Consider the following 21,024-nt stretch of genomic DNA (forward strand, 5'->3'; position numbering starts at 1 on the left):
CCCCATCAGTTTACCTGACACAGAAGTGCTGCATGTCTACTCTGTGCGAGGACCTGACGGTGCCGAGAAGGCAATACTGGAAAGGCACGCAGTCCCTGATCTCAGCAGACCTGAGACTAGCACAGAATAGGACCTGAGAGGAAAAGGCGGTTCGGGGTGGGGCGACTGGCAGGGACAGACGGTGCCTTTCAACACACTCCTCCAAGGCCCTGGGAGAGGCAGGGACCCCTGGGCTGTGGCACCGGGGCATGGGCCTCCTCTGCCCACGTCTTCGGGAAGGCACCGGTCCCGGGGTCGGTAGATTTGCAGTTGACCTGACCGTCCTTGGAGCGGGACTCGGAGGAGCTTCATCGCCACCCCCCCCCCCCCACACACACACACCGCATTTCCTGAGATCCCTTCCGCCCCCCAACCTGACCCGGTTCCCACCCACCGCGGTCCAGACACACATCCACAGACGCGTCCACCGACGCGGTCCAGACACGCGTCTCACCACCCGGGAAGGCTGCCACCGGGCTGGCTGTGATGGTGGCAGTTGGGGTGGAGGCTGGGGCGGCGGCGGAGGCAGCCACCCAGAGATCTGGGATCTCCAGGACCATTGGAGGGGAAGGTGGGGACGCCCTGCACGCCTGGTCCCCTCGCCCTTCCTTCCTTCCTCCTCTCCCCAGGCCCCGACCCCCACGGACCACCTCTCCCGGAGCCCAGCTTCCCAGCCTTGAAGCCGGCCAATCAACTGCGCACGCGCAGGCCGTCGGCCCCTTCAGCTCACAATGCCCACCGCGTTGCTAAGTGACGTGAGCACGAGGCTCTGAGGGAGCGGGCGCGCCCTCTGGTGGTGCCTAGGCACAGGCACAGGCTGTGGCCAGTGCTTCCTCAAGGCGGCTCTGGCCCCTGTTTTCTCGTGGGTCCTTCAGACCGTTGGACGGATGGAAGGAGCAAGGCAAGAAGGGAACAAAGACAGAAGGAAGATAGGAAGGTAAGAAGGATGGAATGTAGGAAGTTAGCTAAAAAAGAAGAAGGGAAAGATGGATAGAGAGATGAATGGGTGTTGGGGCTCGCAAGAGTAGGGGAAAGCCGGGCAGGGGCCTGGCTGACGAAGCAGCATCCCGAGCCAGGCGGTGGGATCCCTTCCTCAACTCGGCTTGGAGGCTGTGCCTGGGACTGACTGCCACACCCTCCAAGGGGTCTGCCTTGTGAACCCAAGAGGGGACTGCCTGTGTGCCTCTGGGTGGCTTTGCTGGCTCAGGGGCTTTGGTGCCTGGAGCCACAGGCCGAGCCCAGGGAGCTGCCCGTCCCCGTGGAGGGATGAAACTTGCCCGCTGGGCCTGGGCGCCCTGCCATCCCCATTCCTCCCAGTGAATTTGTGCCTGAATTGCTGTGTTTGTGTCGTTGAGTGTAATTTTTTTTTCTTTTTTCTTTTTTTTGGTCCAGGTGATATATTTTAGTACGGTTTTCCAGCGTGTTACTTAAATCTAGAACGAAGTTTAGGAAAACACAGGAATGGACATGTGACACTTTACTGGTAAAATCTGTCGCGTTTGGATTCCTATTCATCTCCTATATTTTCATTGTTCTTTAGGGAATCAAATAGAGACCTCTATGTTTCACTGCGAACTCCCGAGTTGAATATCCTTTGTCATAGTTAGAAAGCGCAATATTTAAATGTTTTGTGTACACCTTGTACCAGTTACCAGTTTGTTTCCTCACTGCCCTAACTCCATCTTTCCTTGTTCTGCTTTGCGATATGGAAGGTAACCCTGTAGGTGTTTCTTTGTTGACAGCTGGGTCAACGGGCGCTTTTCAGTAGATGGGATTGGAGAGCGAGTGCGTGGAGAAGGGGTCTTCCTCCAGTTTCTGAAATGCTTTTCCATTCTTACTCTGATGGTGGTCTGCAGCCAGTGGCCTGCTGGCTACACAGGGTCATATGGTCTCCTGTGAGTTTGACAGCACTTACAGACAGCTGGGTCTGTCAACGGACTAACCTTCCAGAGATTTCACTAGCACACTCCCAACGCTCCTTCCCCCTTTCAAGAGGCTTCCTTGCACGTTCTGTAGATCTTTTGTCTTCTTGAACATAGGAAGTTTTATTTGTAACAGCTTATTTAACAACCTTTTCTATGAATTCTATCAACTGTATAATTTCTTGGAATTCTAGCCACTTTGGCTTTCCTAAGTTCTCAACTCTTCAATTCAGGGCAGCTAGCTTACCCTTTTCTCTCCTGTGCTGTGGCCCGAAAAGTGTCTGCAGGCAGGACACCAGGGCAATCCCAGGACTCACTTCTTTTCTCCTCCTCTCATGAATCCTCCTTCTGATTGGCCTGTTTTCAACTGTTGTTTTATTTGTTTTTTCCAGTTTTTTCTTTGTTGAAGGCAGCAAAGGTAAATCTGGTCCTTGTTACTCCATCGTGGTTGGAGTGGCAGTCCACTTCTTCTTTTTTAATACTACCAATTAGATAGTATTATGATAATTAATATTTTTAAGAAGTGCTCGTTTGCCCTCACAGACATGTTTCCCATTGTTGGTCACCATTCTTTGTTGCTCATTGGGTTGTCCTTCTAGGATAATTTTCATTCTTCCTGAAGAGCATCCGTTTGAGGTTCGTTTAGTGAAGTCTTGGTGGTGAACTCTTGTTTTTATTGGTAAATATTTTATCATCATTCTGAAAGATACATTTCCTAGATGCCAAGTTCTGGGTTTTCACCTCAACCCTGTAAAGACATTACCTTGCTGCCTTCTGGCTTCCATTTGTTGCCGTTGAGCCGTCTGCTTCCCAAAGTCTAGGCTATTTTGGAGCCGAAAGGGACTCTGGGTATTGATGGGCCAGGTTCCTCATGTTAACGCCCATGCTGAAGATTAGAACCTCTAGGCTCAGAACTGCCCCCAGGTCACACAATCTGACAGTTGGGGACTGGGACCCGCGCCCCAGTGCTCTGAGTTTCAGGCCTCCGCTAGCCCAGTTTCTTAACCAAATTTGCGTGTCTTTGGCCCGGAGAGGTAGGGAGGGGTCCTGGAGCTTCTGTCTCCTCATCTGTGAAACAGGGTCAAACACAGACCCTCCCTGTATAGCTGGAGGTTACATAGATATGGCCCAAGCCACGGGATGCCACCCACTGGTAGGGATGTGAGCATGGGAGGTGGAGGGAGGGCTAGACCATTGAGAGTCCCCAGAGGCAGGGGTGAGAGGCGAAGGGCGCAGAGGCGGAGCTTCAGACGCCAGAGGAGGGAATTCAAGAATTTGGGGCGGGGCTTGAAGTTTGAAGCGTTTAGATGTGCAGCTGGCAGTTGCCTGGGCCCGGAGAAGCCGCGAACGGGATTGTGCGAGAAGCTGGCCCCACCTTGGCAGCCCTGGTTGGATGCAGCGAGTCACGGAGGCGGGGCCGGGGCTCGGGGGCGGGGCCTGGGAGGGGCGGGGCCCGAGAGGGGCGGGGCTGGGCTCTGGGCGGGGTCTGAGAGGGGCGGGGCTAGCGGCTGCCGGCGCCCCTCCCGCACTGGTGCTGAGTGCGGGGCAGGAGGTAGTGGCGGTTGGCGGTGTCCTGGGGCGGAGGGGGCTTGGAGGAGGTGGCCTCGACTCAAGTGCTGCAACCCTGGTAGGTTTCTTAGTCGCTCTAAAATATTGCATCCCACTGTTCTCATCTGGCAGAACTTTCTCCTGACACCTGAGCCTGCTGGAATAGACAGAGACATGACTGAACATAAGCGGTTGCTTTGTACCGTCCGTTCAACTCTGAAGGCTAGTAGACACCTGTTCAATATTAATTCACTTTCTGCATCCCCTGCAAAACTAAAGAAATGAGAAAAATCTGTTTTGGACTTGATTTTGCATGTTTAAGAAGACATTTAAAGAAACCGGCGTTCACCAGCATCTCTTGTGTGCCACACGCTGCTCTGGGCTCCCAGGGACGCTGGTGAACGAGACGCATCTCTGTAAGAAAAAAAAAAAAAAGAAACTGGGATTTGTTTGTTTGGCTGGTCGTAGTTATATCATTTGGACATGAAGCCTAATAGTGACGTTGGATCTGAGAAATTGCATAAATAAGTAGAAAAAACGTGAAATAAAATGGAGAGTTGTGTTGTCTGTTAGGCCTCAAAGTGCAGTATTTTGTGGCAGGTTATGGTCATTTATACTGAGGATTGAGCAGTTTGGTATAAAAAGATTTTTTTTAGAAAGATTTTATTTTTCCTTTTCCGCCCCAAAGCCCCCGGGGTACATAGTTGTGTATTTTTAGATTTTTTAATTTTTTTCCTTTTTTTCCCCAAAGCCCCCCAGTACATAGTTGTATATTCTTAGTTGTGGGTCCTTCTAGTTGTGGCATGTGGGATGCCGCCTCAGCGAGGCTCAATGAGCAGTGCCATGTCCGCGCCCAGGATTATGAACCTACGAAACACTGGGCCGCCTGCAGCAGAGCGCACGACCTTAACCACTTGGCCACCGGGCTGGCCCCCATGGTTGTGTATTTTCAGTTGTGAGTCCTTCTAGTTGTGGTATGTGGGATGCCGCCTCAGCCTCGCCTGATGTGTGGTGCCATGCAGGCGCCCAGGATTCGAACCGGGGAAACCCTGGGCTGCCTAAACAGAGTGTGCGAACTTAACCACTCGGCTACGGGGCCGGCCCCCTAAAAAGATTTTTTTTTGACAAATCCAGAATGTACTTTGTATTTATTTTTAATTATTTGCGGAAGGAACATTGCTGCCTGATGAATTTGAGTATTAGAACATTTTCTTCACTGGGACATGCCAGTGAACTATCACTGCAGACCCAATGTTGATCTTCTGTTACTTTGCCTGCAGATTGCTGTAATCAGCGTTTATGTCTTTATATGTCTCCGTAGTTTATATGGAGTTTATGAAGAGATTCAGGGTAGGCAAATAGCCTTTTTCAAAACACTGTTGGCTTTTTGGAATTTAAATGTTTTGCTTCGTGCATCTCTGATCCACTCTAACCATCAGAGGAGTTACTTTAATGCCTATGAAATAGAGTGTTCAGATAAACGATCAGTTCTCAGTTATATACCTGGGAATGTGCAAACTTCAATTCTTAATCATTGCAAAATAGTTATTTCTTAATATCTTGATTTGTCACAACTGGTGCTTTAGAAATAGGTATTGTTAAGTGGGCCATTGAACCTTTGACTCTATTCAATATTCCTTTCTGAGAGCTTAGTTTGTATTTCCATCATGCATAATAGACGTGTTTTTAAATTATAACAGCTTTATTAGCATGTAATTCACATACCATAAAATTCACCCATTAAGTGTACAGTTCAATGATTTTTAGTATATTCACAGACTTGTGTACCATTACCACAATCAGTTTTAGAACATTTTAATCATCTCCCCCAAAGAAATCCCAAACCTATTAGTGCTCCCTATTTCCTCCCAAATCCTTCTTCCTTAGGCAACCACCAACTTACTTTCTGCCTCTAAGGATTTACTTATTTTGGCATTTTATATAAACTGAATCATACAACACGTGGTCTTTTGTGACTGGCTTTTTCATTTAGCATAATGTTCTCAGGATTCATCCGTCTTGTAGCATGTATCAGTATTTCGTTCCTGTTTATTGCCAAATACTCCGTTGTATGGCTATACCACATTTTATCCATTCCAGTTGATGAGCATTTGAGCTGTTTCTACTTTTGGCTATCACAAATAGTGCCGCTGTGAACATGCATGTACAAGTTTTTGCATGGACCTGTGTTTTTGTTTCTTTTGGGTATCTACCTAGAGTTGAATTGTTGGGTCATACAGTAACTCTGTGGTTGAGCTTTTGAAGAACTACTAAACTGTTTTCCACAGCACCCACACTTCTCTTACATTTCCACCTGTAGTGTATGGGGGTCCAATTTCTCCACCTCCTCGTCAGTACTGGTTATCGTCTGTCCTTTTGTTTGTAGCTGTCCTATTGTGTGTGAAGTGGTATCTCATTGTGGTTTTGGTTTGCCTCTTCCTGATGGCTAATGACATTCATGAGCTGGTGGACTGGTTATATATCTTTTTTTTTTTTTTAAAGATTTTATTTTTTTTCCTTTTTCTCCCCAAAGCCCCCCCGTACATGGTTGTGTATTCTTCGTTGTGGGTCCTTCTAGTTGTGGCATGTGGGACGCTGCCTCAGCGTGGTCTGATGAGCAGTGCCATGTCCGCGCCCAGGATTCGAACCAACGAAACACTGGGCCGCCTGCAGCGGAGCGCACGAACTTAACCACTCGGCCACGGGGCCAGCCCCTGGTTATATATCTTTTTGAGGCGATATCTAGCAAGCTTCTTTGCCCATTTTTAATTGGGTTATTTGTCTTTTTGTTATTGAATAGTAATAGTTCTATGTGTATTATAGGTAAAAGTTTCTTATTGGATATATGCTTGGCAAAAATCCTTTCCCATTCAGTAGGTTGTCTTTTCCACTTTCTTCAAGGTGTCCTTTGAAGCACAAAGGTTTTTAATTTTGATGGTGTTCAGCGTATGCATGATGGAGTTGTCTTGGGGCTGCTGTAACAAAATCCCATAGATCAAACATGTGTGGCTTACAAACAGCGTAAATTTATTTCTTACAGTTCTGGAGGCTGGAAGTCCAAGGTCAGGGTGCCAGCAGGGTCAGGTTCTGGGGAAGGCCCTCTTTCAGGTTGCAGACTGCCAACTTCTCGCTGTGCCCTCACATGGCAGGAGGGGTGAGGGAGCTCTCTGGGGCCTTCTTTATGACAACACTAATCCTATTCACGAGGGCTCCCAATACCACCACATTGGGGATTAGGATTTCAAAATATGGGTTATGGGGACTCACAAACATTCAGACCATAGCAAAAGTCTTACTAGTTAGAAATCAGTGAGGTCTTAAATCACATCCTCATCAATATTTTTGTTATATAAATTAAAAGCCAAACATAAAAGAGAAAGTTAGGGAAATATTTGAATTAGTTCCTTTTAAGATGTGCTATAGATCCAAAATGGGCTCATTGGGGAACATATTATTCCCCTGTTCAGATCGTTTGATGATTCCCCACCTCACTGCCCACAGAAGAAGGTTCAGACTTCTTAATACAGATCAAGACAGTCTCTGATTTTGGCCTACCTTACCTCTTACTACTCTCCTTTCTGTGTCTTCATTTCCAGTGTGTTTCGCTGAAAACCTCCCAGTCCTCAAAGCCTTCAGATCTCCCTGTGATGCTGCTGTTCCTCCAACCTCTTTCTATTTGCTGAATCCCACTTGTCGTTTGGGATCTAGGTCATGAGGCATTTCCTGCATGAACCTTCCTTTCCACACAGGCAGACATTGTCCCTGCTCTCACACAGCATACATCCATCGCTACTGTCTCCTACAAGGAACTGGACCTGGACCTGACCTCACAGTCCGATAGGCAGAAGGCAGACACCTACAAGGCAGAATATCAGAGAGAGAAACTCACATAGTAGGCAGACCATGCCGACAGTTCCCTCCCTAGTTCTTAGTGGACATTTGTTTAATGAATAATTATTTAATAAATTAACTAGAAAGATGCTGAGGTCAGTGTGTTTCTCTGATTACCGTTCACATCTTGGTTGCCTATGTTAAAATTACATGAAGTACGGGAGTAATCCCCCTCTGCCTTTCTGGCATCCAAGGCCAGGTCTTGCCAAAAAATTACTCAAGTGTGAAACTGAGTGTTTTTCCTAAAGGAGAACATCCTTGTCCAGGTTCTTTTCTGCTGATGAACAATAACAACTGACACACACACTTGTCAGTAGGGCATATGGCCAGAAAACACACAACTAGCACATTTTACCCACACAAAATGCACCCAGGGTACTCTAAAAGTAATGTGTCTGTCAGTACTGAAACTACCCGTGCGCTCCTGATAACGAGTGTGGCTTGGATTTTAGCAGCATGTGCTTTCTCACTTTTCATTCTTGGTTCATGCTCTCTTGTTTCTCTCAGAGAATCTGAGTATTCTTTAGTTATATTTTGTGTTCATGTGTTCATTTTTAATAATTTAATTAAAATATTTCATTTAGCATCTTCCTGAGAGTTAGGAGAAACCAGTCCGCCATTTGGGGGTACGTTTTCTTCTTTTGTATTCATTGAAGTGTTGGATTGTGGCAAGTTAGTACAGAAGGGAAGAAGGGAAATAAACTTCGTATTTCTTGTCATATTAGGCTGAACAAGTTTTTGATAACGCACCTTATATCGTTTCCTGCTCTAAGGTAGTTTCATATTTAGAGAAGCCGGGGCCGTGGGCAGCTCAGGTCTTAGAGCTGGACTGAGCTATGTTTCATTCCACTTCTCCACTTCTTACTAGCTGTGGCTGTGGTAAGTTCCCTCTCATCCCTGAGCCTCAGTTTCCTCTTCTGTAGTATGGTGATACTAAGGGCTGCCTTGTGGGGTTATGTCAAGATAGAATGAGGGAAAGTATGCACAGTGCCTAATACAGAGTAGACACTGAAAAAATGTGTTCCTCCCTGTTCGTTCTTAAATGTCTGTTAATGAAGGGAACTGTATGGAATCAAGTGGACTAAGTTAAATATATTTTATTTCTGATGCTAAGCTATTAAGGTATGAAGTTCCATTCCAACCTCAGCATTTTAGACTTTGAATCAAAGTTGAATCACTGAAGGGGAAAAAAAGGTCTCTCTAATTCTAAGATAGTGTTAAAAATTAGGCCGATTTTTCATTTATCCAGATTTAAAAAGTAGGTTCAGACAAGCTTTCCTTACTCTTCTGTCTGTCTGTATTCTGTCTGTCTGTCTATTTTACAGAAAAGGGTTACATTCCTGACAAAGGATCTCTTCAAGGTTTGGAAGGAAACTACACTGCAGTGCCCAAGATACTCATCTGGAGATGCTGTGAATGGAAGCATCGTGATAACGTGTAATGTTCTGTGTGGGAAAAACCTCAGTAGTTTATGGGAGGTTAAAGTAAGCCTGTCATTTGAATCTTATATTAGTACATAAATGATTCTTCTGTTTTCTTCTCATTCAGTAATAAGACATTTAATCAAAATAACTTAAAGATCAGAGTGAGAGAAGAAACTGGAATATAAATTGGAGTAGAAAGCCCTGTTTTTTTTATGACTGTGAAGACAGTTATTTCACAATACATATTTTTTCCCCTTTGGTCATTCAGTCACCTATATTTCTTGTTTAAAAATTATGCTTAATGAATCATATGTAGCACCCAGCATCTCACCACCTTTTTGTGAATATATAATTTTAGGGGCACTTGGGAGACTTATTTCTCAGGGTGGCAGGTCCTTGTTTATGAGGTCCACCACAGAGCTTTACAAATACAGTTGCCCGGGCTGGAGCTCACCGGTGACAAGGAATCACAGTCCCGGTGGGAAGCACCGAGCTGGCCTGCCCATTGCTTTATGGAGCGACTAGAGTCACAGGAACTGGAGAGACTTGCCCGAGATCAGGAACCTACCTGCACCCAGCTATCGCCTTCCGTGTGTAGTGTGAATGCATGTTTATAGTTGATAGTGTGAACTTATAGTGTGGATTTGTTTGCTACAGTGTGAGCCTGACATGGCATTCCCTTCTTTAGTCTTTGCCCCAAAGTAACATTTCTATTCCCTTCCACCAGGTCTGGCCAACTGAGCCTACTCACATCGTTTATCTCTTTGGTTCATCACTACTCTTGGTAGCTAGTACCTATATTCTTTTATATGTATTCAGGCTTTATGTGTATTAAACTATGAAACTTAGTCCAGGTTTTCAGAGAACTTAAAGTTTTTCTAGATGCATTTTTGGGAAACTTGCATAGTCTTGAAAATAGGTCTCGCATGTAATCTTTGGATAAACCTTTTGTAGATTTGATTTCCTAGTTTGGATGAAAACTTCCTTGACAGCATTTCAGAGATCCCCTTTTTACTTCCTCAATCTTATAAAGTGACCTATAAAGTGGTAGTTGTAAGGTTTTATCTCAGACGTTTGAAAGACCAACTATCATTGCAAAAGTGACCTTGGAGTGTGTCTTGCCAGAATAATTGGCACTATTAGGCCATCTATACATGAAAACTCTCAGTTTGGACAAGGACAACACAAGTCCAGGGCTAGAACTGCACAGGTTGTAATGGGCATAACTAAAGCCCGTTAGAATTAGTAGAATTTGGTCATTGCTTCACAATGTGGTCATTCTGTTGCTGAGGAACAAAGAAAGACTGGGACACTGGGCTCCCCGTTTGGTATACGAGCCTCTCTTTCCCCATCGTGGAAGTGGATGTGTGTCCCCATGTTCCAACAACTGCTGAGGCCTTAATCCTGGAGGAGCAAGTGCACGTGGGAGAGAAAGGTCAGCAGAGCGCAGCCTTTGGGTGCGTTGTCCAGTAGGGACTCTTGACAGAATTCACAAGTCCTCTCTCCTTAGGACAAACGTCCAGTCACCATTATTTAACTCCTTCACATGAAAGATTCTTAAATTGCTCCTTATATGGTCAAGCATCCTTTTCTAATTCCTTTCATACTTAGGATCTTCAAGAATGCAGACTGATTTATTAATATATAAAAAAAACCAAATACTTCCTGAGTGTTTGGGCACTGAGTCTGAGAAACACGTGGGAACTTGAGCTCTCATCTCTATTAGGCAGAGAGATTTACTAGGAGCCTAGTTACTTTAAAAGCTGGATGGTGAATCCATTTCGTGGTTAGTGGTATCTTTAGGTTAACATTGTCATGCTTGTCATTCTTGACAAGCGAGAAAGAGGCTGGAGCCACAGTTCTTTGGGATGGCATTTAATAAGATGTGTTGTCTATTTTAGAAATAGAGTAACCATTCCATAAACTCTCTTACATGGGCCACTGTTACTTTATGGTGCTATCACAGGTGACAGTAATCCAGCAGTCTTCTTTCCCCCCACGATTGCAAGTTTGATCTTCTTATGCAGGAGAGAGATGTCTTAGGTACACTAGGCTGAGTTACATTATCAAGTGGAACAAAATGATGCATCTCACCTGCAAAGGATGGTTGTGAACCATGTGGTTCTAGGAAATGCAAGTGTCTGAAAGCCCAGACACAGTTTCTATTGTGGAGGGAGTATGTATATTTGATCCCCAACTCAGGACTGGATTGCATTCAAAGTTTGACTCGGTTATTTGGAACTCAGATGGCATTTTTCATATAGATTCAGCATTATTATAAGTGGTGGGTAAGTTTCTAAGTTAGCCTACAGAAATCTGTTTAAATTACAGCATAGTTTGTTAAACTAGTCATGACAATAAATCTAATTCTGGATCTTGGAGTCATGTGAAACAGAAGTAAGGAATGAGTCATCCCCACCCCCCACCCCAACCTCCACAAGTGCCTCTCTATGCAGGCTCTGTGGGATTCAGAGACCCCTCCAGACCTGCCCTAGCCCTCCACTTCTACTCCTTCATCTCACTCTCAATTTGAAGCTTCCAATCCCCTGGTTAAGCTGATTTCCTTTAAATATTGGTAGCAAAGCAAATGGTTCAAATTAACTCCCACTAACGTATTAATGGGTAATCAAAGCTATTACTAGATTACCACTGTTATGCTAGACTCCCTTCATTATTGAGTGCTAGGACTACTCCAGGCTTTATTTATATTATCTTATTTGACTCATGTCATTAATATTTTTTAAAAGGAGACTCCTTGTTGATAAACAGATTGTCTCTTTGACATTTTCCCACTCAGTCAGTGTAACAAGGGCAAGGGAGAAGTCCGGTGAAGGCATTTGAGGTCAGGAAGGCCCATACAAGCAAGCTCAGGAATCAGGAAGAAGGTGCCCTGCTTCTGAAAGTTTCTTCCCATTGCCTCTAAAACCATGAATCTCAGCCCAGGAAATTGGAGGGAGATTAGAGTCATCTGGGAAGTCTTTTTCAAGCTACTCATTATCCCTTTTTATATCTTTTCATTTGGGAACCACAGCTTGAAGGTTCTTAGGTTTTGCAAAGTGGCTTGGTTTCTATGACTTTTGGGAAATGGATCAGGGCAGTGCAATGATTGCAAATTGGGGCAGCTTGCACCGACCAGAGCCAGACACTGGTCTTCTCCCTGTATTTCTGGTCCTTAATAAACTCTTACCCAAAAGCCTTACCTTTCCTCAAGCAACAGGAAGCAACTGACCTCTCTTTTTTGGTTGTTGCTTCTTTTCTTCAGAAAATTAACTTTTTATAATCCCTCCTAATCCTGTCACTAATCAGATCTGACAAGTGCGTTAGGGTCTGTCTGTCCAGAATCTTTCATTATATTGCAACCACTGCTCTTGCAAGACAAATGCATGCCTCAGTGTCCGTATCTGTACAATGAAGGATTCAGACTACATGGTTTCCAAGAACTCTTCTCACTCGAACACTTTATGATGTGAATGAAGTGTAATAGGGATTAGGGACTTGATTTTCCAGGGCAGTTTTTTAAAAATCTTCTTTACAAGGTCTGTTAGGCAAATTTAATGTTTTGACTTACTTTAAAATGTGTAAAAGTTTAAAAAAAAACATTAAAAGCTCCTATATAGGCCTAAAATGTCTGATTCTTTGATGCTAAATTATACAGTGTGGACCGTGAGTTCTGCAGTTCAAAGGACAGGGCATCGGAGAGTCAGTGTCTGTGGGACACTGAGGGTCAAGCTGTCCCCATGCATATACTTCCAGGGGACGTGCTCAGAACAGGTGTAATCGGGGAAGAATAGTGTAAGACGGATAGGTAGGATGGAACCACCTTGTGCAAAGTCACAATAATAGGAAATACATTTGTACAATGTATTTGAGTAGATGTGGATATAGCTTGAGTGCTAAGTTATAAAGGGAGATGAAATCTAATTACATTTTGGGTTAAATGAGTGGAAATTTTTTTGTTAGTCTATTATTTTATTTTTCCCATGTGTGCTAACATATTATGACAACTGTAGTCTTTTTTTTAATTATGGTAAAATGCACATAACATAAAATTTACCACCAGTCATTTTTAATCGTAAATTTCAGTGTTATTAAGGACATTCACATTGTTGTGTAACCATTACCACCATCCATTTCTAGAACTCTTTTCATCTCACAAAACTGAATCTCTGTACCCATTAAACAGTAACTCCTGTTCACCCTGCCCCACCCCTGGGGACACCATTCTACTTTCTGTCTCTATGAATTTGACTTTCTAAAACAAGCAGAAACTTAAAAATAAATCAAGTGTGGAATTATTTTCCAGCTTACTGGAAACTCCTGTCAGACGCATGAACTGGTACCACTGTGTTCCATGTTTCCTGAAAGCAGAGAATATCTTATATTTTTGCGCCTCCAGTTTCTAGAATGTTGCCTGGAACACAGTAGATGCCAATAAATATCAGTTGGATAACTGAATTTCAGTTTTACCTGAGAAATTTGTGATAGAGAGTGTCTTCCTGTTCTCTTAGACGACAAAAGAACAAATAAAAAGGAAGTTTCCTGTTTGGTGTAGAAGGGCGGCTAATGTAAATTTTTGCTTACTAAATTATCCTGCGATAAGCAAACCTCATAATTTTCATTCTAAATAAATATAGCAAAGTACACGTGTTCATTAAAGCTCATTTTATTTGTAAAGAAAATTTTGGAGTTCTGGTTATTTAAAGCATGAATTCTGATGAAAAATAGGGTGATAAATGACATTACATTTTATACATTTATTGCAAATCCACTTAATGGACTTCCTGAATAGATTGAAAACATTTGTAGTATGAAGTCCTCTGGCCTTGTTTTGTAGCCCCGCTTAGCAACTTTGACTTTACCAACTCATGACGAAGTAACTTCCATAATGGGAGCATGCTTTCATCTTGAGAGTCTTTGTCAAAATAAATATGGTAAGAACCATAATTTGTATCAGGGTGAGGATTTAGAGTTAAAGTAGCCAGTTGAAAAAGCTGAGTTTCCCTTCAGAATGTGAGTTTCTTATCATTTGATAACGTTGAATAGAAAGTGTTACCACCGTGAGTTCTCCACTGGAGCGGGATGTGGAGGATTTGTCTGCAGTGGCCCCTGAGGGGACCACTGGGCCCAGCACCAAAGGAATCATGAGGGCAAGACCCTAGAGCATTTGAGTGTCTCCTGGAGCCAAAAGGATTTGATGTATTTGAGTAATTTTGACTTGAGAATAGGACAAAAACTGAGTAAGTTAAAGGAGGGTAAGTTGTGCACTATTTCAACTATTTAATGGTCTCGTCATTTGCAAGTTCATTTGCATAATATTAAAATTTGAAAAACTGCAGACTTTGGGTTTTTTTTTTTTAAAGATTGGCACCTGAGCTAACATCTGTTGCCAGTCTTCTTTTTTTCTTCTTCTCCTTCTCCCCAAAGCTCCCCAGTACATAGTTGTGTATTCTAGTTGTGAGTGCCTCTGCTTGTGCTGTGTGGGATGCCACCTCAGCATGGTTTGATGAGCGGTGTCATGTCCGTGCCCAGGATCCAAAGCAGCAAAACCCTGGGCCGCCAAAGCTGGGCGCTCAAACTTAACTACTTGGCCACGGGGCAAGCCCCCTGGTTTATTATTTTTTATTAGTGACTATGCTATACCAATTGGTCACAAAAATTGTTTTGTAGTTGCATTTCTGTGGGAATGTGTTATTTCTGGCAGTTTTGAGAAACGATTACAAACCATAAATGTAGTTCTTTAACAGAGTATTACGTTAATATCATTGAACTATACACTTAAAATGGTTAAGATGGTAAGTTTTATGTTACATGTATTTTATCATGATTAAAAAATACTAGGCAAAAAAGACTATTAGAATCCTCAATTTTTCTGTTATCATTCTACTCAAGATACATTTAAATGATTCTTCTGCGCTCAAAATAGCCAAAACAATTTTGAATAAGAAGAGCAAAGTTGTTAGACTCACAATTCCCAATTTCAGAACTTGCCACAGAACTAGAGTCATCAGGACAGTGTGGCACTGGCGTTAGCGTAGACATGTAGATCAATGGAATAGAATCTAAACTAGAGAAAAAAACCCTCCCATTTATGGTCAAGTGATTTTCAACAATCCCATGGGAAAAATAGTCTTTTCAACAAATGGTACTGGGATAACTGGATATCCACATGCAAAAGAATGAATTTGAACCCTTCACACCAAATATAAAAATTAACTCAAAATGGATCAAAGACCCCCTGAAAAACTCATACATTTCAATATCTTGAGTTAGGCAGGGGTTTCATAAGTATGACAACAGGGACACAAGCGACAACAAAAAATTAGATAAATTGGGCACCATTAATATGAAAAATCTTTGTGCTTCAAAGGACACCATGAAGAAAGTGGAAAGACAGCCCGTCAAATGGGAGAGAATTTTTGTAAATCATATATCTGATAAGAAACTTTTATCTATAATACATTAAGAACTCTCACAACAATAACAAAAAAAGCCCAACATTTAAAGTGGGCAAAACATTTCTTGAAAGAAGATATACAGAAGATCAATAAGTACTTTAAAACGTGTTCAAGTTCATTAGCTAGCAGGGAAATTCTTATCAAAATCACAATGAGGAACCACTTCACACACAGTGGGATGACTATAATCAAAAAGACGGATCATAAATGTTGGTGAGGATGTGAAGAAATTGGAACCCTCATACGCTACTGGTGGAAATGTAAAATGTTGTTGCTGCTTTGGAAAACAAGCTGGGCAGTTCCTCAAAAGCTCAAACATAGAGTTACCACATGATCCAGCAGTTCTATTCCTAGCTATGTTCCCAAGAGAAGTGAAAACGTGTCCATGCAAACACTTGTACATGAATGTCCATAGCAGCATTATTTATAATAAACAAAAAGCGGAACAGCTCAAATGTCCATCAACTGATGAATGGACAAATGTATATTCATATGATGGAATATTGACAATAAAAAGGAAGGAAGTACTAACACATGCAACATCATGGATGAACCTTGAAAACATTATGCAAAGTGAAAAAGCCCATCACAAAAGGCGACGTATTGTTTGATTCCATTTATATGAAATATCCAGAATAGCCAAATCTGTAGGAACAGAAAGTAGGTTAGTGGTTGCCAAGGGTTGGGTGGATGGGGGGGTGAGGGCGATGGCTAGTGGGTATGGGATTTCTTCTGGGGTGATGTTCTAAAACTGTGGTCATGGTCGCTCAACTCTGAATATACTAAGAGCCATTGACTTGTACACTTTAAGTGGGTGAATTGAGTGATGTGTACCTTATATCTCCATAAAGCTGTCCAAAAGAGGTTCTCCCTGCTTTCCTCTGAGGCACAGAGAATTTATTTTTCAGTTACTATTATGCAGTCAAATTAATTTAACATGAAGAATTAAGGACTGTAATTTTCTTTTCAAATCTTTATATTTTTGGAAGGAAAATGGACTTGGAGTAGTAAGCTAAAGCTCATAAGACTGGTATAAGCTTCTTCAAACAAGGTATTCCCCAGAATACTTATTCCAAATGTTTCCTCTTGAAAGTTGGCTTTATTTTTCTATCCACTCCTAGAGGTTTTTTCCTTTAATGGTGAAATTGATCTATGGAGTTTTGTTTTTTAAAGAGCTGAGACCTTCAGAAGTTATTGGGTGGTAGCAAAGTAAACTAAACTAAATTTTCCTCTGTGAGTTACATTCTTACAATTTCCTGTGCTCTGTTGTAGATACTGATTCTGTTTGGTTTTGTTTTCCTTTCTTCTCTTTAGAAGAGTTGTGCTGATAAGGAAATGGTTTTACCAAAAAAGATCAGGCAGACAAAATGCTTTGTCCTAAGGTGTAATACGGTTTTAAGAGGCAAAATTTCTGTTTCTATAGAGCATCTGAAAATTCTGGAAACATTGGGAGATTTTTATTTTAAACATTGTTAGTTTCATTTTCAAATAATATATTCAATATCTTTTCCTTCAAGTTCCAGGAGCTTTTGCAGGCAAAGTACCTCAAATTTAAATCCATAGATCCAGTTATTAATCTGAAAAAATACAATAAGTAATCTAAATATTTCCCTGTGTTTTCAGTCTTTTCATGCACCCTGTCTTGTAACGTGAAGGCTCTTTGGAGCTTCTTCTGAGAGGTGATGAATCTTTTCAGCACTGAAGCGCTCAGGGAATGGCGCCACCAGATGGCTGCAGGAGCCACCACCACGCTTCATGGTTTCCTCCTCCACATCCCAACAGTTTAAATCCAGGTGATTTAATATCTTTCTTTTCCGTTTCACTGTGATTCATCTCTGGTCTGGGCAACTGCAATAACTTCTTAACTTGCTTCCCTGAGTCCTCTGGGCTGCTCCAACCGCCGCATGCATTCTCCAGCAGCAGTCAATGATCTTTTTAAAATGCAAATCTGATTATGTCACACACGCAATTAAAAATTTTCAATGGCTTCTACAACTTTGCAGATGAAAATAAAACTCTTTAATATGGCTTTCAAGGTCCTGTGTCATCCAGCCTCTGCCAACCTCCCAGCCTCTTCTCAGCCTTGCCCTCTGCGCTTGAGCTGCCCCAGGCTTCTTTCGGTAGTCAAGGTTCTGAGTGTTGCTTCCTCCCGCTGCAGGCCCTTCACACCTGTTGTTCCTCTTCCTTAGAACTCTTTTCCTCCCTTTTTGCCCAGTTAGCTTCTACTCATTCTCTCAATTTCAGCTTAAGCATCGCTTCCCTAAGTCCTCTGATTGGTTCTGTTCCCCCAATTATTGACTCCCCGAATCCTGCGTACCTCCTTCCCCTTCCCAATACTTGTCAGAGCAGCGTATTTGCATTTGTGGATTATTTGATTACTCTGTGTCTCCTCAGTAGACAGCAAGCTCTGTGGGAGCAGGGGCCAGATCTGCTTGTTCACCATTGTGTCCCCAGTGCCCAGCATGGCGCCAGCTACATAGTAACAGCTCCCCAAATTGTTGTTGAATCAATTGATTGATTAATGACTAGAATTAAGGACTCACTCAACATTCACAGTTGAGTTATGTATTATATGTTTAAATCTGTGGATGCTAATGGCTAATTCAATTCTCAGTGAATGATGTGTGTTTTATTTGGAAAGGCGAGGGCTGGATCCCAGTGAAAGAAATGATTTTTATGTGCTTTAGATTGTGAAGGAATTCTAGAAATCGTTTATGTTAGTTCCCCTGTTTTATAGATGAAGGAACCAACAACCAGAGGACCAAGATGACTTAGGTGGGTAGGTGGCTGTGTCAGCATGAACTTAGGTGTCACATATCTGACTTTCTGCTATGGTTTATACAAATGTTGCATGTGGTCTCTTTTCTTTTTTAAACAGTTTCCATTAAAGTAATTAAGTTAGGCATTTTTTGCTATTGAAATGTCACATGTATGAATCTGTTAAGGAGTTAGGTGCAGTAAAAATTTGTGATTTGGTAGGTGAACTATTCGAGTATCACTGGTGGGTTTTTATTTAAGAAAACATGAAAAAGTTTAGCCATTTCATCCCCAGAAATGATGAATGTTGAATTTTGGGTATTTAGTTAGAGTACCTGCTGTGCTTGCTTTGGGTATTTACCCTCTTATGAATATATATTCTATGTAGTCTTCTTACATTTCCAACTTTAAAATAAAATTTTTGTTGGCGCTATCATTAAATAGCTGATTTTAGAACATTTGTCTCCTGGTATGCTGTCTTACTTGCCGTTTTTCTTTTAAATAATGCATCAGATTTCTTCCACATTAAAAAGTGCCTGCCATAAAAGCAGCCCCTTAAAGGGAGTCCTTTTCCTAGTGAGACGTTTTGGACCCCTCCTGCTCTGGCTGCTGGCTGAGAGAATGCTCTACGTGGCTGAGTACTTGAGCAATCAGTGCTCTGGAATAGTCTAAGCAACTGTGCCAGGCAGGATTTTGCTACTAGTAGCACTTTTCCTGTACGTGTTCCTAGCAGGATGTGTTTTCTTTCATGTGAACTGACTCAAAGTTCTCTGAAGCATAGAAGTGTATCTGCTGGAAACTTTAAACAGCTAACTTCATCATAAACAGGAAAATGGCCAAATTTCATTTGTTTTTTATGAGATTTATGGAAGTAGACAGAGAGAATACAGACAACGTAGTGACGTTTACTCAGGTGTTTTGAGTGTATTTTATTGGCACCATTACAATAAAAGCACCCTTATTTTGCCTATATATTTTTTCCTCCTAACAAGCAACACATTTCTTGTATGGCTTGTGAAATAAGTTTTCTATACATAACTTTCATGCCTTTCAGCTCTCCTCGAAGGGTTGAGAACTGTCAACTATGAGAGATGTTTTTCTGGGAAGGATTTTAGCAAACTTTTATCTTTCACTTGTAAAACCAGTCCTCAAACCTTAAGAGGTAGACCTTATTTTTATTGGCTGTTTTGGGTTAAGATGTTCACCTACCTGTAAAGAAAGTTTTAATCTTTTTCGTTTCCTTAGATGAACTGTTAAAGTATTATGGGTAACGCTAGTCAGAATTTAGATTTTCTTTATCTGAATTTGAAAAAAGAAATATATATATCTGAAGATTCAAAATTTATAATGGTAGTTGCTGGATATTAAGACCTAATCCTTAATCCTCTTTCTTGGCTTTTAGTATCATCTGGAATTAAAACAAGTACATGCAAACAAAAAAGCCTGACAATTTTCTTTTTAGTTGTCTTAGCTGTGTTAATGGTTAATAATTTTTCACTTTTCATTTCTCCTAGAGCCTTCTTTTTTGGAAAATGCCTTTTTGAATAAAAGCCAAATGAGGAGAACCAGAGCCAAATCTCACTACCTGTGCTATGGAAATGGGTCTCAACGTAAAGACTCCTATGCAGAATTAAGTAGTGTAAGGGACCTTGTGCAAAATTCAAAAGGAATTTGACTTTTGCGTCATTTTTGTTAATTAAAATTAGAGTGATTTTTAAATTTCTCTTCTGAAAATGGAGAACAGGAATTGCCTCAAAAAATACAGCAGTAGACAAAAAAGAGAAGTTAAAATTGGGGATGGTTTTGGGGAGGTCAGTGCTAATTAAAGGAGAGTTATCAGTGTGTAATGGATCATCCATGTTCTGGGCTGGTCCTCACTGTTGGAGTACCTGTGCAGCCTAAGGGGAAAGTTGGGCAAGGTGGAGACAACCGTGCATCTTTCTCAGAAGTTTCAACCAATCCCATGAGAGAGCGTTTCAGGTTGAATCTGTGCTTTCAACCTGTTCTCACAATGTTGTTGTTTTCTTTTGCAGGGAAAGGTTGGCCCAGAGCTAACATCTGTTGCCAATCTTCCTCTTTTTTTCCCTCCCCAAAGCCCCCGTGCATGGTTGTATATCCTAGTTGTAAGTCCTTCTGGTTCTTTTATGTGAGCTGCTGCCACAGCATGGCTACTGGCAGATGGGTGGTGTGGTTCCTCGAATGGGAAACAAACCTGAGCCATCGAAGCAGTGAGAGCACCAAACTTTAACCACTAAACCATCAGGGCTGGTTCTGTCATCCTTTTTTTGTCCATTTTATTGAGGTATAATTGACATATAAAATTGTATATATTTAAAGTGTACAATGTGATGATTTGATATCTGTACACAATGTGAAATATTTACCACAATCAGGTTAATTACCACATCCGTCATCTCACATTACTTTTCTTGTGTGGTGAGAATGCTTAAGATCTACTCTCCTAGCAAATTTCAAGGATACCATACGGTGTTATAAACTATAGTCACCATGCTGTACATTAGATTCTCACAACTCATTCTTCTCACAAGTTATTCTTATAACTGAAAGTTTGTACTCTTTCACCAACATCTCCCTATTTCTCCTCCCCCCCAGCCCCTGGTAACCACCATTCTACTCTCTGCTTCTATGAGTTTCACTTTTTTTTTGTTTTTAAGATTCCACATATAAGTAGTGCCATACAGTATTTGTCATTCTCTGTCTGGTTTATTTCACTTTGTATAATGCCTTGCAGGTTCATCCATGTTATCTCAGGATGGCAGGATTTCCTTCTTTTTTATGGCTTAATAATATTTGTGTGTATATATATTTATGATATTTATATCACAAATTTATATAATTATAATATTGATAATATTATAATTTACTATATATATATGTGATGATATATAACATTTTCTTTGTCCATTCATCTGTCAATGAACACATGGGTTGTTTCCATATCTTAGCTCTTGAGAATAACAGTAGTGG

At 41.9% G+C, this 21,024-nt stretch overlaps 1 long non-coding RNA gene across 4 annotated transcripts in view; it reads left to right on the plus strand.

The window, feature by feature from the left end:
• The first annotated feature begins 791 nt into the window (after window positions 1-791).
• The window catches only part of LOC111775179 (uncharacterized), a 42,155-nt gene continuing 21,922 nt past the window's right edge, over window positions 792-21,024 (plus strand). Inside the window, exons 1-3 of one of the 4 annotated variants that reach the window (XR_011422283.1) lie at window positions 835-976; window positions 8,726-8,884; window positions 16,903-17,072. This is a non-coding gene — a long non-coding RNA (uncharacterized lncRNA). Of the gene's footprint in view, window positions 977-8,725; window positions 8,885-16,902; window positions 17,073-21,024 lie in introns of all 4 variants that reach the window. The other 3 variants (XR_011422285.1, XR_011422284.1, XR_002810670.2) reach the window with 3 other exon arrangements.

The sequence above is a fragment of the Equus caballus genome, chromosome 10 (genome assembly GCF_041296265.1).
Source record: "Equus caballus isolate H_3958 breed thoroughbred chromosome 10, TB-T2T, whole genome shotgun sequence".
Classification (NCBI taxonomy): domain Eukaryota; kingdom Metazoa; phylum Chordata; class Mammalia; order Perissodactyla; family Equidae; genus Equus; species Equus caballus.